The 7,419-nt window shown below is 43.1% G+C and overlaps 1 pseudogene; it reads left to right on the top strand.

The window, feature by feature from the left end:
- The first annotated feature begins 2,685 nt into the window (after window positions 1–2,685).
- LOC103645632 (thylakoidal processing peptidase 1, chloroplastic-like) lies at window positions 2,686–5,722 on the top strand (annotated as a pseudogene).
- Window positions 5,723–7,419: the final 1,697 nt, after the last annotated feature.

Genomic DNA, 7,419 nt, shown 5'->3' with positions numbered 1-7,419 from the left:
GCGTACGACTATAAATCACCGGACTGTCCGGTGGTGCACCGGACTGTCCGGTGAGCCAACAGTCGGCCAGGCCAACGGCCGGCCGCATAATCCGCATGCGATGCGTGGCAAGAGCCAACGGTCAGAAGGGGCACCGGACTGTCCGGTGTGCACCGGACAGTGTCCGGTGTGCACCGGACAGTGTCCGGTGCGCCAACGGCTCCAAACCGCCAATGGTCAGCTTCGCCAAAGAAGGAAAGAAATCCGCACCGGACAGTGTCTGGTGGTGCACCGGACTGTCCGGTGCGCCAGGCAACAGAAGGCAAGAATTGCCTTCTTGAAATGCTCTCAATGGCTCCTAGCTGCCTTGGGGCTATAAAAGGGACCCCTAGGCACATGGAGGAGTACACCAAGCATTCCTTGAGCATTGTTGATCACTCACACTTCATTCTTGCGCACTTGTTCGACATTCTTAGTGATTTGAGCTCTGTTCTAGTGAGAACCTCGAGATATTGTCTTGAGCTCAAGTCTTGATCTTGTGTGTGCGTATTTGCTGTGGTTTTGAGTGTGTTGCTTCCCTCCCTTACTCTAGTGCTTCATTGAGATTCTTATTGTACGGGCGAGAGACTCCAAGTTGTGGAGATTCCTCGCAAGCGGGAAAAGAGTAAAGTAAAGAAGAACACCGTGGTATTCAAGTTGGTCATTGGATCACTTGAGAGGAGTTGAGTGCAACTCTCGCCCGTTGGGACGCCACAACGTGGAGTAGGCAAAGTTTTGTACTTGGCCGAACCACGGGATAAATCCTCGTGTCTCTTGTGCTTGTCTTTATTGTGTCCTTTGTGATTCACAAGAGCTCTCCTCTCTACTCACTTGATTTCAGTGTTCTAACTCTTAATCAAGTTTGTGGTGTTAAGTTTTAAGTTTTACAGGATCACCTATTCACCCCCCTCTAGGTGCTCTCAATAATACTCTTGTATAAGATTTGTTCTAATCGGAGATCTATGGTTCTAAAAGCATTTAGCACCCTAGTAGCCCATGAATCATAATTAGAACAATCAGAAAGTAATATCCCAAGAGTTACCTCCTTGTTCTCCTTGGTTTTCTTGTTCTTTTGGGATCTTCTTCGAGCCATCACTTCGAGTTGTTAGACTCAATATGAAGTGCCTAGCTCTGATACCAATTGAAAGTCGCCTAGAGGGGGGATGGATAGGCGAAACCTGAAAATTAAAACTTTATCCCCCAACTAGATCCCTTGATTAGTGGTTAGAACAAGACACACAATTATCGGAGTATAAAACTAAGTCATTTGCTTGCAACGAGTATTGTTTTCAAAGAGTGCGGAATTTTAATCAATAGCAATACTCCTAGAAATGTTAGTGGAGAATAATGCAAGAGGGCTTAGATAAGAAGAAGATAAGCACAAGTTCTTTCTTGCAAGGAGTTGCTTCTCTAAATGAGAATTTATCTTGAAGCAACACAAAATAATATTAGCAAAGAGTAGCGCAAGAGAACTTAGAAAGGGAAAGAACAAACAAATCACAAGCAATAAACACAAGAGACACGGGTGATTTGTTTTACCGAGGTTCGGCCCTCGAAGGCCTAGTCCCCGTTGAGGAGTCCACTAAGGACGGGTCTCTTTCAACCCTTTCCATCTCTCAACCGATCCCCAAGATCGGCGAGCTCTTCTTCTTCTCAAGGATCACTTAAGACACCGCAAGGATCACCACACACTTTGGTGTCTCTTGCTAGCTTTACAAGCCTCCAAAACTTTGGAGGAAGTTCAATGGGAGTCAAAACTCCACGCACAAATGAACGCAAGATGTAGCACACACTTTCTCTCATTGAATCTCACAAGGCACTACAGCTAAACTCACATGAGAAGCTTTCTTTTGCTTGCTCTCACTTTTGTGGCACTTGTGTGGGTGTAGTGGTCTAAATCTTGTGTATAGGATGAATCAATGAATAGAGGTGGTTGGGAGGGCTTGGATATGTCAACTATATGACTTGGAATGTTGCTTGGGCTCCCACACCTTGAAGTGGCCGGTTGGGGTGGTATTTATAGCCACCAACCAAAATGTAGCCGTTGGAGATGGCTGCTGGTGATGGGTGCACCGGACAGTCCGGTGCGCCACCGGACAGTGTCCAGTGCGCCGCCACGTCATCCTGTTCGTCAGGGTTGGAGCTGGTCGACCGTTGGAGGCTTTGTCCTCATGCGGCACCGGACAGTCCGGTGCCACACCGGACAGTCCGGTGCCCCTCTGACCATCTGCTCTGACTTCTGCCGCGTGTACTGTGCTGCACTGTTCACTGTCAGAGTCGACCGTTGCGCGCAGATAGCCGTTGCTCCGCTGGCTCACCGGACAGTCCAGTGAATTATAGCGGAGGTGCGCCTGGGAAACCCGAAGGTGAAGAGTTTGAAGTCGTTCCTCCCTGGTGCACCGAACGCTGTCCAGTGGCACACCGGACAGTCCGGTGCCCCAGACCAGAGAGCACTTCGGTTTCCTTTGCTCCTTTCTTCTTGAACCCTTTTTAATCTTTGTATTGTTTTGAGTTGAACCTTTGGTACCTGTAGAACATATACTCTAGAGCAAACTAGTTAGTCCTATAATTTGTGTTGAGCAATTCAACCACCAAAATCATATAGGAAAAGGTTTGACCCTATTTCCCTTTCAAGGGTAACCGAGTGTGACACCCAAGTTGACAGGCATGACAAAGTGGGTCGGTATTGGTCATTGGGCGCTATGGAGGAGAGCGTCTAGATGAGGTAGTTCTGCCACTGCTCGTGATGCAGGCAGCCTGGCCGTGCGCGGGGACTGTGCACTTGCTACTGGCAAGGGTGGTGGGCGCGCCGTCATAGGGGAGGACGGTGGGGACAGGGGCAGGAGTCACGTCGCCGTTGAGGGGGGCAAGGGGGATGGCATCACGAGGTGGGATGTGAGAAGTGTCGCTGGCACGACTGTGGGGTGGGCGGGAGGCACGTACTCCACAACCATGGGAGATGAGGGTGGCAAAGTCCGCACGTCGGTCGAGAGCGGGCGCGATTGCCACATTCATGGGTGCGAGTAGAGGCGTCGTCGTGGGAGGGGAGGAACCGGGAGGAGGCGGCCACACTCCATACCACACCAACAAGGGAGGTGAGGGCCCTAGTGGCAAGGACAGGGGAAGGCCGACGACCGCGGAGAAGGAGCGAGCGACTAGCGGCTGGGAGTGGGAGAAGAAAAACCTTAACCTAGCTTTGATACCATTATAGAAGTAAAACACTAACGCTAGAAATGATAGCGAGTTTTATTAATAATAGAGTAAAGTAGGCCTAAGCCCATTACAGCCGTTTTAGAAAAAACTCTAGCCGGGTTGCGAAATGCACCCGCCTAATTCTAAGATCAGAAGGAGGCATAGGGATTTGCCTGATTAGCTTGAAGGACACAAGAACACAAGAGTTAGAGTGGTTCGGGCCGCCGGAGCGTATACCCTACATCCAATGTGAATTGTATTGCATGGGAATCTCTATTAGGGCTAGGCAAAAAAACCCGAACCCGGAATACCCGAACACAAATTTTGTACGAGAATTTCGGATAGCAACTTGCAAAACCCAAATTTATTTCGGTAATTCGGATATCATAATCGGGTACCCGAAATACCTGAATTACCCGAACTTTCATGTGTCATGTACTTGAAAGGGAAATGTGCCTTTGGGCCATTTCTATAATGTTTTGGTGATTAAGTGCTTAACACATATTCTTTAAGTCCTAATGTGCCAAAGATTGAAAAAGTGCAAATCAAGACATGAGGTATGTTTCTAGACTTAGTACATTTGTTTTTGAATACTAATGAAGTTATCTAAGTGCTAGAAATAGTGAGAAAAGAAGAAGAAAAGAAACCAAAAAGACTTGGCTCGATGCAGCCAAAACTCAACTCAGTCTAGCACACCGGACTGTCCGGTGGTGCACCGGACAGTGTCCGATGCGCCAGGCTGGTCTCCGGTGAAAAGGCCGCTCTCGGGAAAAGATCAGTGGCGTACGGCTATAATTCACCAGACTATCCGGTGGTACACCGAACTGTCCGGTGAGCCAACGGTCGCCAGCGCAACGGTCGGCCACGCAATCCGCAGGCGACACGTGGCCCGCACCAACGGTCGGCAGGGGGCACTGGACTGTCCGGTGCACCGGCTAGTCTTCCTGCTGGTGCAGGGGTGAGAAGGAAGACTGGTTGGCTCTCAAAGTGGGTGAGCTCATGCTCAGATGATGCAAAGACAATCTTCGCCGCCGTGACCGTGTCACTGCTCTATAAATCATCCCTAGCTGAACCGAGGTCCATCCCATCCAGGTCAATGTTCCCAACATTTGATGTTGGTGACCGGATCCTTGCTGAGAAGGTAGTATGTTTTATTTTGGTTTCCTTTGTTATATGAATACATATGTGAATTTATAATGTATCATTTGCTTCTATTGGTGAACATGCATCTAATGTCTAGCCCCTATTGTGGCTGTAGGTTTCGTACATTTTTCGGGAGCCAGAAATTTTGGACATCGTGATATTTCGTGCACCTCCAGTACTTCAGGTGTGATACATTGTTTCTCCATTGTCTTATGTAGTTCTTCGGGGCTTCTTATTATAATCAGAACAATCTTTGTAGACATTGGGCTACAACTTAGGTGATGTGTTCATCAAGAGAGTTGTGGCTAAGGGCGGGGACATCGTTGAAGTAAGCTTTTATCCCAATGGTAGTAACCGTCTCTATATTTTCCTTCATTGTGGCATTACTTTTTTGGGGAGTATATGAGCTTATCAGTGTCCCTTGTATTTAATAGGTACGTGATGGTAACTTGTTGGTTAATGGAGTAGTTTAGGAGGAGGAATTTGTGCTGGAACCAACCAACTATGAAATGGATCCGCTGGTATAATAACTAATCTTACCACATGCTACTAAAGAACCATTTTTTGTAGTCCTGTTAAGTTAACACCATCATAGTTATGTGGCTACTTAACACCATCATAGTTATGTGGCATCAGTTCTTTACTTTTGAATTGTTATAAATAGGTTGCAGCCTCAAAATTATTCATGTGTTCTATGTTGGTGGATAGTTCTATAGGCTGCACCCTGCACCTGTTATGTGTTGATCACATATTAAGTTTACTATTTTCATCCAATGAATCCTGATTTATTGTTGCTTGGCCAGACTGTACCTGAAGGCTATGTCTTTGTTCTGGGGGATAACAGAAACAACAACTTTGATTCACATAACTGGTATGATAAACCTCTAATAGATGCTTTATGTTTCATTTTTAACCCCAGTTTCTACAGCAATAGCTCACGTGTTGTGTGGTTTCTGCAGGAGTCCACTTCCATTTAAGAACATCCTTGGGAGATCTGTGCTCCGATACTAGCCACCATCGAGGATAACAGATACAATATATGAGCATGACATGGTGCAGTACACAGCTGCTGCATCCTGATAGTACATTGTGGCAATACCACATGCTGCAGGTCCATTTTTCCTTTCCCTGCTGACAAGGGATATGCTGAGCCTTTAGGTTCTTTATTTATTGGTTGTAGCCTTGCCTCAAATGTCGATTGCGCAGCTTGGCAGACAGATTGATTTTTTTTCACTCCCTACGGGCAGATGCTTGTTCGAAAGCAACGAATTTTCTCTGTAGCTAAGAATGAATGTCATATAAATGTTGCAGAAGTAGATGAACGAGCATCAATGAGTGATAAGGATGTCAGTTCTCTTGTTTTATGTGATGACATGGTGTTCGAAACTTATGTAAAAAGGAAATACAAAACATAAAAGACTGCTCAACTTGTGTTATGTATCTATTCATTATTGCATCTCGGATCAAAGATTAAGGCAAGGTCAGCCTGGTGCAAAGGTTTTGGTTGAATCCATGTATCCTGCCTCCTAAGGCTTCTTGTGATGGCAAAATTTTGGAATAGAATCCATGTACCCGGTTACGTAGTGGTTTCGCTTGCTCTGCTCGGATCGTCGAAAGTGGCTCGAAAACGGTAGCACAAAAAAGGAAAGCATTACGGTCACGGCTTGGCCTACCTTCTTTTTTTCAAATGCTTGCTTTTTTGTGTGTTCTATGTCAAAATAAAACTAATTCTTCTAAATTCTATATAATATTATAAAGCTCATATGTACTGAAGATATTTGATCTGTCTGTGTAGCTTATAAGCTATTGGTTAAAATAAGCTAAAACCGACGCCCAAACGATATGTTTTTTTACTTCATTCCAGCCTCACTTATTCCTACCCTTGTTATTTGTATAAAAAACAGAATCGACCTAGCTTATTTTGACAATTTTTTTATTCTAGAAAAAACTCCAAATTACTCTCGACAATGTTCGTGTAACTACCTAAACTATTTTTCAGTTCATTTTATCCCTCCATTTCTTTGAGTCCGTTCAGTTTACACCTTAATAGAAATTTGTCCTTTTCATTTTCAAACTGAATTTTCAGTTCAAATTTTTACCTGTTAGTAGCTAACAACATAATGTAGCTTAGCAAAATATATTATATTTTTATAATTATTTTAATAGGTTAGTAATTAGATAAAATAATAACTTTAATAAGATAAAATTTAATATAAACTTAAAATAAAATAATAACTTAAATAATGAAAAAATTAACATATTTTTCTACATAATTTATGATTTTCTCAATCACCTAGAAAATACAAACATCAAATTTAACTTATACATAGAGAAACAAAAAAAAAAAGAAAAATCTCTCTCTAATAAGATTGTCCTTTTCGTTTCTACATGTACAAATTAAATTTTAAATTCATATTTTTTGAGGTGATTAAAGACATTATACCTTATATTGAAAAATATGTTAATAATTTTTCATCATTATTTTATATTTAGTTTTGTAACATTAAATTTTTTGTCTTATCAGATCCCTAACCTATAGAAGTAATTATAAAAATAAAATTTATTTTTTAAACTACATTATGCTATTAGCTACTAACAAAAAATTTGAACTGAAAACTAAATTTATACATAAAGAAATAAAAAGAAAAATCATGTTAAATTGAACAACTCAAAAGAGGAGGGTAAAATGAAAAAAAAAAACAATTAGAGAGTTATATAAACATTGGTCGTAGGTAAGGGGAAGGGGAGTAATATGGTGAGGACGTGGCTTGGTGTCTTTGGCGCCACCGTAATGACTGTGTTCAATGGTGTGCGGTCTAGTATTTTCAAGACCCTCATTTGGCTGAAGATGATTTTAGGTTGTGGTATATGGTTGAAGCAAAAGATTTGTCCTTGCTCTCAACTTATGTGGTTGATCCGGGTTAAGGTGTTCTTGGGGTTGTAGCCTACATGTGGTGTTGTGTTGAGTGTATGTGTGTGTTGCGGGGGAAAGCTGTGTTGGCCTCCTTTGTAATATGTTGTTTCTTTCTCTCTTTATTAAAATGATATGTACTCACACATGTTTGA

The sequence above is a fragment of the Zea mays genome, chromosome 1, assembly GCF_902167145.1.
Source record: "Zea mays cultivar B73 chromosome 1, Zm-B73-REFERENCE-NAM-5.0, whole genome shotgun sequence".
In the NCBI taxonomy this organism is placed as follows: Eukaryota; Viridiplantae; Streptophyta; class Magnoliopsida; order Poales; family Poaceae; genus Zea; species Zea mays.
This window is presented reverse-complemented; position numbering and strand designations above follow the sequence as displayed.